The sequence below is a fragment of the Puma concolor genome, chromosome B1, assembly GCF_028749965.1.
Source record: "Puma concolor isolate L17-30 chromosome B1, mPumCon1.1.hap2, whole genome shotgun sequence".
NCBI classification, from domain to species: domain Eukaryota; kingdom Metazoa; phylum Chordata; class Mammalia; order Carnivora; family Felidae; genus Puma; species Puma concolor.
Genome location: NC_141670.1, coordinates 152110029 through 152122141, shown reverse-complemented (window position 1 = coordinate 152122141; position 12113 = coordinate 152110029). Strand labels below are relative to the sequence as shown.

Sequence of the window (12113 nt, the reverse complement as noted above, 5' to 3'; positions counted from 1 at the left end):
ATATAGCATGGCCATGTCTCAAAGTATTAATCTATTGCGTTCTAGATATTTCCCTCCCCCTTTCTCTTGCTTGTAGCAAAGGGCTACTTTTTCTCATCAAAATACTAAAGTGGAAAAAGAGATTCAAATTAGCATTTAGAACAAGTACCAGAGAAAGATTCTGGTCACATCCAGAGTGCCTCCAAAAAGACTAGCCAAGTCTGGGCAGGAGGAAAAGGGAGACAGAAGGATGGTGTTTCAAACAGGAAACAAAGGAAAGACCAGAGGGATGAGAAGTCCAAAGTAGGAAGGAGCTGAGAACCTTTATCAAAGATGAGACAAAAATAAAGAAGAAGGGCCTCTGAAGGCCCTCCATCATGGACCATCCCCTCATTGTCCCATGAGGTCCCTCTCCTGGACTCTACACTTAAGAAAACTCCTCCCTGAGCCTCCATGTGCCATATCCTATTGCTCTCCCAATAGGATATGGCACATGGAGCCTAAATCCCTTCCCATTTCTATACCATATTCCATGGACCCCACTGTCCCTAAGCCATTTCCAGAGCCTATACCCAGCCTCTTACCCAAGTAGACCCAAGGGAAGATGCTTGCATGGATATGGTCAGAGTTTGGATTTACAGGCTAAGATGTCAATAGGAATGTACCTGAAGCCCCTCACCATGGAAGATGGAGCTGGGAGTGGAGAGGGAAGGCAGGGCCAGATGCAAGTCAATGCTTGGGACTGTATCTTCTCAGGCTGCAGGATTCTGGTGTGGAACTCCAAAGAGTATGAGAAGTCTCAATTAGAATCAGGACTTCTAGGTTGCCAGGGGCTGGTGAGAGAGGAAAATGAGGAGATGTTGGTTAAAGGCTACAACTTTCCAGTTTGAAGAGGAATACGTTCTGGGGATGTAATGTACAATGTGGTATACTTGTATACTTGAAAGTTGCTAAGAGATTAGATCTTAAATGTTCTCACCATAACAAGAACAACAAAATGGCAATTATGTGAGGTGACGGATGTGTTAACTAACATGCAATTATGCGTGTAAACATTCTGCAATATATAGACACATCAAATTATCACACTGTATGTCTTAAATTTACACAATGTTATATATCAATGAAGCTTAAAAGCAGATAATATGATAGAATACATTTCATTTACCACTTTGCCAACTTGATGTGTAGCTTTTAAATACTTTGACTTATGGGGCACTTGGGTAGCTCAGTTGGTTGAGTGGCCGACTTCGGCTCAGGTCATGATCTCACGGTCTGTGAGTTCGAGTCCTGCATCTGGCTCTGTGCTGACAGCTCAGAGCCTGGAGCCTGCTTTGGATTCTGTGTTTCCCTCTCTTTCTGTCCCTCCCCTGCTTGCACTCTGTCTCTGTCTCTCAAAAGTAATTAAAAAAATTAAAAAAAAAATTTAATATTTTGACTTATGGTCAAGATATGGGCCTTCATGTGTATTCTTGCTCTGGGTCCCATAAATGTTAGGGTCATGCCCTGTGAGTAGAAAGGGGATGGCCCTGCCCCTGTCACAGGCATATTGTAAGTTTCTGCAATGTAATCGAAGGGGATATATCACAAGAGTGAAAGTGCCAAAAGGCAAGTATCATATCTGCTTTATCCATTGCTATAAACCAAAGGTAAAATAAAGCCAAGAGGTCAAACCTGGCCTGCTCTCTGGTTTTGTATGACCTGTCAGCTAAGAGAGGTTTTTACATTTTAAATGGTTGAAAAAAATCAAACGAACAATACTTCATGGCAATTAAAAATTATATGAAATTCAAATTTCAGCATTCATAAATAAAATTTATAAGCTACACTTATTTAGGTACCATCCATGGCTGCTATGATACCACAATGGCAGAGTTGAATTGTGACCTGCAATGTTTTGTTTTGTTTTTTAATGTTTATTTATTTATTTTTTGAGACAGAAAGAGAGAGACAGAGACAGAGAAAGAGGGAGACAGAGAATCCCAGGGAGGCTCCACACTGTCAGTGCGGAGCCTGAAACCTGATGTGGGGCTTGAACCCACGAACCATGAAACCATGACCTGAGCCAAAATCAAGAGTCAGACGCTCAACTAACTAAGCCACCGAGGAGCCCTGTGACAAGCAATCTCATAGCCCGCCAGCCTAAATTATCTGCATTCTTGTCCTCCACAGAAAAATTTGCAGATTCCTGCTATATGCCCAGTGCTTCTTAGAAAATCTCGTATATAATTGGTTTTCAATAAATGTTTATTAAATAAATGAATAAAAGGATGAATTAATGTCCCCTCCCAGGGATTCATCTGAATCACTCTCAGGTGTGAGAACTGCATCTCTTCTCAGAGGGCTGGGCTATTTTGTCACATAGTGACATATGCCACTTGGTAAAAACTTGGTACATTTACCAAGGCCCAGGGCCCAGTGACTTTATGAAGATTGCAGGCTCAAACTTGGTTAGTTCTAAAAAGAAAGAGAGAGAACCATCTCTTAGGAATGGGACTCAGGGAGTCAGAACACCCATTCATTAATTTATATTATAAACTACAACTGTTATTCCCACCAGAATACTATTATATTCTTCCTGTATTGGAAAACCAACCTGGAAGAACATTATGAATAGGATATTAGCTGCTTCAGTGAATTAGTGGCATCAGACTGGATTGCCTGTTGTATTTGTTTCCACAAGAGTTAGAGGTTATTCTGTGTGATCTGAGCCTCCTTTTCCCCTGGTCAATGCTTCGATGAGAATTACCAGCACTTACTGACAGATATCTCCCTTGTCTCTGCTCCCACGCTGACCTACCTCCCCTCATTAATTACATGTGCTTATTCCATCACCTTACAGTCAATTCTAGGAGGCCTGGGAGTCATTCTGACTTAAGTTGACTTTGCCTATGTCTACTATAATTTATTATATATGTGTCAATTTTATAGATTAACGTAAAATAGGAAAGATTATTTTCCAAGTTCTGGCAAAGGAATGAGAGAAATAAATAACTCACTACGCTATGCCTTATACTGTCAAATACTAATGTAACAGACACACGTGTTGTGTGTGTGTCCACATATGACACATTTGCCACATGTGTATGAACAAGAGCTTGCACGTTTTTAATTACTCTGCATATACATGTACAAGAATATTTTGTTGCCCTTGGCATTGAGGTTCTCAAGGGATTAATACTGGAGTTATACAAACTACAACAACCAACTTTAAAAAGGAAAAAAATATTACAGCTACTATAAATGGTGTGTTAATAATTATAAAGTGCCATAAGTGTTTTTATAAGTAGCAAATTACGCTTAGAACACCAAATGATGATAAAATCATTGCAGGACAAGCCAAGGCATTTAAGCAATTATTTAACTGCAGTGATGAGCTAAATGCAGCTCCATATTTAAAAGCAGCCAACATGAAAAATAATTTTAAATAACTTCAGCTAAAATTTCCCAGTGCTTTCCGTGTGCCACACATTTTATGCATATTGCCTTGCATTTAAATTCTCACTGGTTTATGATACAAATACCAGCATTTTCTTTACTTTTCCTAGTAAGAAAACTGAGGCAGATACTGTGAAATGATTATGTTTCTAGTGCTAGATTCAGACTGTCTCCATTTATAATACCGAATTTACTTTTAAATTATTAAATTTACCACCACTTACTGTGTCCTCTTAAGTAAGTTAGTTACCCTCTCTGGCCTCCAAATTTCTCATTGGTGAAAAGAGATATTTGTAACTGACTCTTAGTGTTAGGCAGTTAGTTAGGCATGAAGGAGAAGGGATAAAGCAGGTGCTGGCAACACCCATGGAGCCACACCCCCAGCTCCCAGAGGTTAACAGCCATACCTTCCAAGCGGCCTCCAAGGGCTAACAGAACAAGAAAGGCCTAGCCACTGAGCCAGCTCAAAAGCCACCAGGGACTTCCAGGAGCTGAGCATGTGCACAAAAGGTGCAACTTGCCCTTACGTATCTTTAAGGTCACAACAAAAGCTCACTGACACTCATAAATATACAATACATAAATAAATACAAGTATAACAGAATGTATCATGGGTAGGCTCATGCGCAAAAGCCAAAGTGTTTTGTAACCACCAGCCGTCAATCAAAAACGTCAATCAAAGCCAAATTTATCACAAAGCACACTTAAAAGGGTGCAGCTAGAGCTTCCCAGTGCCATTGCCACTCTTGCTCCGGCAGTGATCTGCTTTCACTCTTGAAAGTGTACTATACTTATCTATTCAATAAACTCTATCTCCCCATTCTGGTCTCAGGTCTCCAACTCTTTGGTGCATCTGAGACAAGAACCGAACGACTCGGTAACATTAACATCGTCATTTAAGCCAAAATTAGATAAAAAGATAAAATGGTGAAATAATCAGTAGAACATCTGGCACGTAATACTCAGTTTGATGTTGTTGATAGAAAAGTGAGGTAGCAGGCATGAAGTCACAAAATCTGCAAGTTACAGGGCAAGACTAGGACCTGGGTTCATTTCCTTCAAAATCCAGTGCTCTTAGTGCCTACATTCTAACGTGTCTGTTTACTGAACAACTGATGAGGCTACATTAAATGATCTCTATTATTTAATTAATAAAATTAAAATTTTAATTAATAAAAGAGTCTATTTTAATTAATAAAAGAGTCTATTCTTCTTCTTCAAAGACCCTAAGATGGCTTTTAGTTTTCTTCCCCACCCCCCACCCAAAATCAATGCCTACAAGAGAAGAGGAAGGATGTGTATGTTTTCCTTGGGTAGACTCTACAAAAGGCAGCCCAGATTGAGGTGCCTGGCTGTGTCCTGCCCAACAGAGTGGGCAGCCTTACAGATGAGGGGTCCTAGTATCAGGCAATTATCAGGTGCACCACTGGAAGAAGGAGGTTGCTGAAGGTGAGCTACCACAGTGACAATCAGAAGTCAAGACAGCACCACACAGGGCACTAGCTGATTAAAAAATCTTTTGCCCCTTTTCTGTAATTCTTTTCCACCCACAGCACTCTCCCAACTCCACACACCACTGATGGATCCCAATTGACAGACTGAGTCAGGAAAACAGGAATGGAAAAGCAGACCATACCTGCCTTCCCAGGGTACATCCCACCAGGGATCAGGCCAGGGCTGGGAGAGGGAAATGAAAGTAAGATAGACAAGGGAGCTAACGTCTTTTTTCTTCCTTTTATTTTTTTATTTTTTAAATTTTTTTTTTAAGTAGGTTCCACACCCTATGTGGGGCTTGAAATCATGATGCTGAGATTAAGAGTTGCAGGCTTTACCAACTTAGTCAGCCAGGCACTCCACGAGCTGACTTCTAAATTAGTCTGGAATGAGTATTTTATACCCTAAAGTGGCTAGAAAGTTATGGAATCCCTCTCTAGAAGTCATTAACAAGCAGGAAAGGAGAATCATTACATATCACAGAAGGCACTAACTACAGAAAAACAAAACTGTTTCATGCTTACATCCCACCCAATTCAGGCAGTTTAATTAACTGATGGATAATATATTTTATATACTTTATATATGGTTTATAGTTTATATGGTTTTATAAAATAATCAGTGTGTTTCTTTGTTTAGTGTTCTTGTTTCCCACTAGACTATAAGTTCTGTGGGGGCAGACGTCACTTCCCCAGTAGCAGCTCAGCACTGACACACGGGGTCCCTCTCACTGATATTTGTTAAATAAATTTTTTTTTGATTTAAAAAACTGTGAATGTGTATAGAAGTTAACTCTCCTGAATTTTCATTGTAAAGTTTTCAATAACTCACCTTAACAATCAAAAGTATGCTTTGTTGCATCCACATATGAAAGATGCCCTAATTACCAGATTAATTGATTAAAAAATTAGACTTTGAAGCATGAAAAAAAGTTGGGAGGTAAAAGAGAGAGAGAGAGAATCTTCTGCTGGAGGATTCATTTCCTCTGGAAATGCCTTTTTAAGTATAAGTTCAATATTCCTTGGAAGGAGAGGACCATGGAAAAACAGCATAGGGTTAATCCAATGGAAAGAAAGCCTCCCAAAAGTGGCTGATGTTTGTTTCAGAGAAAAGGCAGATGGGGTGGGGATGGAGGGAGTTACTTTTTTCTATACTTCTCTCTTCTCCTTACGTCTCTCAAGGTGATATTTCATCCCAGAGTGATCGAAGTCCCTGAAATTTCAAGAACAGGCAGGCCTTCTTTTACAAGCAACAGTAAAAAATTTTGAGCAGCTAAGCATGTTACTAGGGAATTAATAATAAATCTGTACAGATTGATATTCCCCCGAGATAAAAGGAAAGAGAAAATATTAAAAAACCGATGCTTCTGGCAAATGAAAAACTAATGGAGTGTATATCTCTCCGGGGAGAGAGGTACTCTGCACTTGCTTTCATTCCCAAGACTGAAGCCTATCACGTGGGCTAACGGGCAGGGTGTTGGTGTCCCGTCCATGATGTTGTGACAGAATAACCCTGACCCAAACAAATAGCATGGTGCAGAAAGAGCCCAATAGGCTTAGATTAGAATGACAGTTCTACCATTTCTCAGCTGTGTGACCTCAGTCACATAACTTAATGTCCTTGAGCCTCAGTCTGCAACAAAAAGGAGAGATAATATCTACTTTATAATGTAAGAAGAATTAAACAAGAACACAGGCACATTGGTTAGGATCTAGTAAGGATCAGTAAGCTTTCGATTCTTTCCCTGTACTGTAGTACATTTTTCTAGTTAACTTTACCTTGACCCAAAAGAGCCTTTTACTCACATAAACTACTTACTAACTCATGTACTACTCTATTTTAATAACAATTCAAGGTCCACAACTTCAGAAAGTCTTTCTTACCCAATTTTATCATATTAAATTCAACAGACATTAGTTCCTTGACATTGTTGATCATGCTACTTAGGTTCTATCTCCTTCCACAAGCCCCACATCACCACTGACATTAGCATTGGATTATAAGAGCCGTGAAGCCAACGTATATATTTTTTCACCATTAAACCCCAGCATCTAACACAGAACCTAGCTAGCACTGTGTAGGTATTCAGTAAATATCTGTTCCCTGAATGGATGAATGTAAGATGCATTCATTGAGACAAACAACTGCTGTCCTCAAACAACTTCGATATCCCGGTGTCTTAGGCCGATGTGGGTCAGCATGCGGCTGGGCTCTGCACAACCATTCAGACACTGGGATCTTTTCTTGTTGCTTTTCCACTTCCTCCAGAGCCTCTGAATCCTCCACTGAATCTTCTACATCCAACCAGCAATTAAAGAAAGAGAGAACCTATAAGGATTTTCAGGGAGATTTAGGAAGCCAGGTCCAGAAGTGACATCCATCACTTCCCCTCACATTACATCAGCCAGAACTCAGGCATACGGGCCCAATTACCAGTAGAGGAAGCTGCATAATGTAATACAACTATGTCCCCAGAAGGAAGAGGGGGACTCTAGCCAGAAAATCGCACTTAATAGGTCAGTCTATATGCACTGAGGGACTAAGTGATCAACATTAGGAATTAGACAGGCATTTGTCATCCAGCAATAACAGTCAAGGTTTGGGAACAATATTCTAAGAGCCAGACAGGCTTGGGGGGAAAGAGAATAAACAGAGTAGAAGAAACTAAAATCCAAAATAAGAGGCTAGGACTGAAAATCAATACAGAGATTCTACAACTCCAAGGACAGTGGCCAGTGTCATAGTTCACTATCACCAAATATCAATACCAAACCAATGGCAGCAAAGCTAGCTAAGTTACACCTGCTTCAAGTCCATCATATTCTGGAAACTGAAGCAGTTGAGTTTCATGTGAGACCAATGTGCCTCAGTATGCAGAATTAGGCAGAGACTATCAGTAATGCCAACAACCAATGAAAGAGGGGTCTATAAGCCCTATTCACTAGAGATGATTGGGAAAGATATGGATCCCTCAAAACCTTAAGCCTCTATATTCCTCATTCTATTATACACATGTAGACCAAGGGGCAGATTCTAAAAAGGTGATGCTTTTCTGGAAGGAACGTGTCTTATCTTAGTTCAGACTGCTATAAAGAGATATCATAGACTGTGTGACTTAAACAACAAGCATGTATTTCTCCCAGTTCTGGAGGCTGGAAGTCTGAGATCAGAGAGTCTCAGCACAGTTGGGTTCTGGTGAGAATCCTGATCCTGATTACAGATGACCATCTTCTTGCTGTGTCTTCACATGGTGAAGAGTAGAGAGAAGCAAATTCTCTCCTGTCTCTTCCTATAATGGCCCTGATCCTGTTATGGGGCTCCAGCCTCATGATCTGATTACCTCCCAAAGGCCCTGCCTCCAAATACCATCACATTGGGGATTGGCTTCAATATACAAATTAGGGGAGCAGGATGCCTGGATGGCTCAACCAGTTAAACATCCAGCTCCTGATTTCAGCTCAGGTCATGATCTCACACTTCATGAGATCAAGCCCTGCATCAGGCTCTGCTCTGACAGCATGGATCCTGCTTGGGATTCTCTCTCTCTCTCTCTCTCTCTCTCTCTCTCTCTCTCTCTCTCTCTCTGCCTTTCCCCTGCTCTCTGTCTCTCAAAATAAATAAATCAAAATATATTTTTTGATACATAGATATATAGATAGATAGATCGATGATAGATAGATAAAAGGAAAGAGAAAATATTTTAAAACCAATGATTCTGGCAAATGAAAAACTAATGGAGTATATATCTCTCTGGGGAGGGAGGCTTGGGATTCTCTCTCTCTCTCTCTCTCTGCTCCTTCCCTGCTCACTCTCTCTCTCTCTCTCTCAAAATAAATAAATTTATATATATGAGGGGCATTGGAGGGGGGGGGGCATACAAACATTCAACTGACAGCCGGCCTTACCCTGGAGGACAGGTACAAGATCCCTGCATTTGCCCAGGAGGCAGGGGCCTGAATCTCCAGCCCTCTTGCTGCTGCGACATCCTTGCCTGTACAAGGAGGTCCAGTGCCCCCTGTGCGATTGCCCTGAAGCACTGCCCTTGACAGGACAATGACAAGACAATTCTCCATTCTCACTTTCAGGTTTCCCTTTTCAGCACATTTTCCCCCTGCCAAGCATAGTAATTAGTGCTTCTTTGTGGGCTTAATTGTAAATTTGTTTTGATTAACTAGCCTCAGAACTGACTTGGCAGTTATTGAGACATTGGAGAGAGTTTTGGATTTATTTTGTGTTCAGACCCCCCTTACTCTCTGGGATTCTTCTCTCTGTTAGCAGCAAAACTTCAAGTTCAAAACTGTCTATGTTAGAAAATGCTTTATGTGTCTAATTAACTATTTGTCACTTTGAGGTAGGTACAAAGATAAAATCTCACCATCCTGTGTAAGGTGATGGATGTGTAACTTTTTATAGTGCCATGGACCAGGGAACTCAAAAATCAATTTCTAGACTTGGGAACAATGACAAAATTGTCTAATATATTAATTTGTGCTGTGACACATTACTCATGATGTACCCTTCCAAATGGTTCCTCAAAATCTTAAAGCCTCCTCTTCTACTGAAATTTTCTTAGGTCTCTACCTCAAGAAATCAATGTGAAACTGAAGCTGGTAATATTTAGCCCAGCAGAGAGCAGAGCCGAGAGTCACAATAAGATTTGTGGGAACAGAGTCCAACCAAGAAACTGAAGACCCTAGAATCCAATCTTATCCCTGACACTAAGTAGCTGATTAGGACCCCCAGATATCCATCTGAAATGAACGTAAGTAAAATAGGGAATATTTTAGCTCATGTAACTGAAAAGTCCAGGGATTGGTCTTCTGACATAGCTAAATCAAAGAGATCGAACCATGTTGCCAAGGCTCTATGTCTCTCTCTCTCCTGTATTTGGCCTCTCTTTACTTTCTATATTGGCTTTATTCTGCAGATAGTGTGTTCAAGGTAGCTAGGGCAGACAGCTTACAGCAGCCCCAGGTATACATGGACCTTACAACTCTCAGTCTCATTAAAAGATAGTTTTTCTCTCTCTGAACATACAAAAGCAAAATTTTACATTAGTCTCTGATTATCTAATTTGAATCATAGGTCCACCCCTGAACCATTCACTGTGGCGAAGGGACAAAAGAATCTGAACCATGCAGTTTCTTTCTTATATACTTCCTGCAGTAAGAAAGAGGGAGGGGAGGGGATCAAAACACAGTGATAGAATCATCATCACCACATGCAGTGGAAAAACGTGGTCCAAGAAATGAAAGATCAGGTGCTATTACCAGACACGAAGGATAGATAGACAAACAAACAAACAACAACAACCAAAGAAAACAACACAAATTTGCCACATAACTTATTTAAACCATCACTTATTTTATCTGGAAAATATGCATAAGAATATCTCTATTCACATTGCCTGGAAGTATAAAGGTAAAGTACAAAAACATGCCTCAAAAAAAGGACTTTGGGGAGCAAATATTTGTTAGATGCTTTAAAGAAATAAATTACATCTCTTCTACACTGCTATTGAATGTATAAATTTGCATCAACACTCTGGAAAACAATTTGCCTTGTCTTGTAAAACTGAACATTCATAAACCCTACAATCCAGAAATTTCCCTTCTAAGTATCAGAGACAAAGTGACTGCATTCCATCTGCTCTCCTGCAGTTCTCACCCTCCCTCTCCTGCAGTAGGTTTGGCCATATGGCTACTTTAGGTAGAGGAAGTGTGGCTAGAAGTCATCTGTCACTTATGGGAAAAGGCACCAAAAGGCCCAGTACAGCTCCACAGTGTCCCTGTTTCCCAAATGGGCAAAGGAGGTCTCACAGTCTTGAAGATGCATCTAATGGTGCATAATAACGTAGCCTCTGTCAGCCTGAGTCCCTGAGACTCCCCCACCAAAGTCAACCTTTGTTGTGTTAGGCCATCTATGTCTAGGGGTTAATTTGTTATCACAGCATAATCTGCTTATCCTGTCTGACAGTTCTCAAGAGAAACTTCTGCACATGTACAAGATGATCATAGCAGCACAGTTCATAATAGTAAAAATGTTCGTGCAGCCCAAATTCCCAATGACAAACATGATAGATAAAAAAATCATGGGATATTTGCACAGCAATAAAATATATTGTTACAGGCAACATGATATATGAATGTTAACAACATAAGGCCAAGTGAAAAAAGCAAGTTGGGGAAGACGCTGTAAAGTTTGATACATGCCCTTTTATAAAGTTTAAAAATAGGCAAAGGAAAATATATTATTTAGTCCTACAGATATACATGGTTTTTGTTGTTGTTTTTTAAGCAAGAAGAACATCACAAAAATCAGTATGTTGATTACTCCAGGAGGTGACATGGGAGATGGGAGAGGGAAGAACACACAGGTAAATATAGAGTTATTGGTAGTTGCAATGGACTGAATACTGGTTTGGTTTGGTTTGGCTTGGCTTGGCTTGCCTTGGTTTGGTTTGGTTTGGTTTGGCTTGGCTTGGCTTGCCTTGGTTTGGTTTGGTTTGGCTTGGCTTGGATTGGCTTGGCTTGGCTTAGCTTGGCTTGGCTTGCCTTGGCTTGGTTTGGTTTGGTTTGGTTTGGCTTGGCTTGGCTTGGCTTGCCTTGGTTTGGTTTGGTTTGGTTTGGCTTGGCTTGGCTTGGCTTGGCTGCCTTGGCTTGCCTTGGTTTGGTTTGGTTTGGCTTGGCTTGCCTTGGTTTGGCTTGCCTTGGTTTGGTTTGGCTTGGCTGCCTTGGCTTGCCTTGGTTTGGTTTGGTTTGGTTTGGCTTGGCTTGCCTTGGTTTGGTTTGGTTTGGCTTGGCTTGGCTTGACTTGGCTTGGCTTGCCTTGGCTTGGCTTGCCTTGGTTTGGTTTCGTTTGGCTTGGCTTGCCTTGGCTTGCCTTGGATTGCCTTGGCTTGCCTTGGTTTGGTTTGGTTTGGCTTGCCTTGGCTTGCCTTGGTTTGGTTTGGTTTGGCTTGCCTTGGCTTGCCTTGGTTTGGTTTGGTTTGGCTTGCCTTGGCTTGGCTTGCCTTGGCTTGCCTTGGTTTGGTTTGGTTTGGTTTGGCTTGCCTTGGCTTGGCTTGCCTTGGCTTGGCTTGCCTTGGCTTGCCTTGGCTTGGCTTGCCTTGGCTTGGCTTGCCTTGGCTTGCCTTGGTTTGGTTTGGTTTGGTTTGGCTTGCCTTGGCTTGCCTTGGTTTGGTTTGGTTTGGCTTGCCTTGG

At 41.1% G+C, this 12113-nt stretch overlaps 1 long non-coding RNA gene across 1 annotated transcript; it reads left to right on the top strand.

The window, feature by feature from the left end:
• The first annotated feature begins 797 nt into the window (after positions 1-797).
• LOC147581960 (uncharacterized) lies at positions 798-11288 on the top strand. Its single transcript, XR_015249801.1, has 3 exons — positions 798-895; positions 9485-9673; positions 11209-11288. It is a non-coding gene; the product is annotated as an uncharacterized LOC147581960 (long non-coding RNA).
• Positions 11289-12113: the final 825 nt, after the last annotated feature.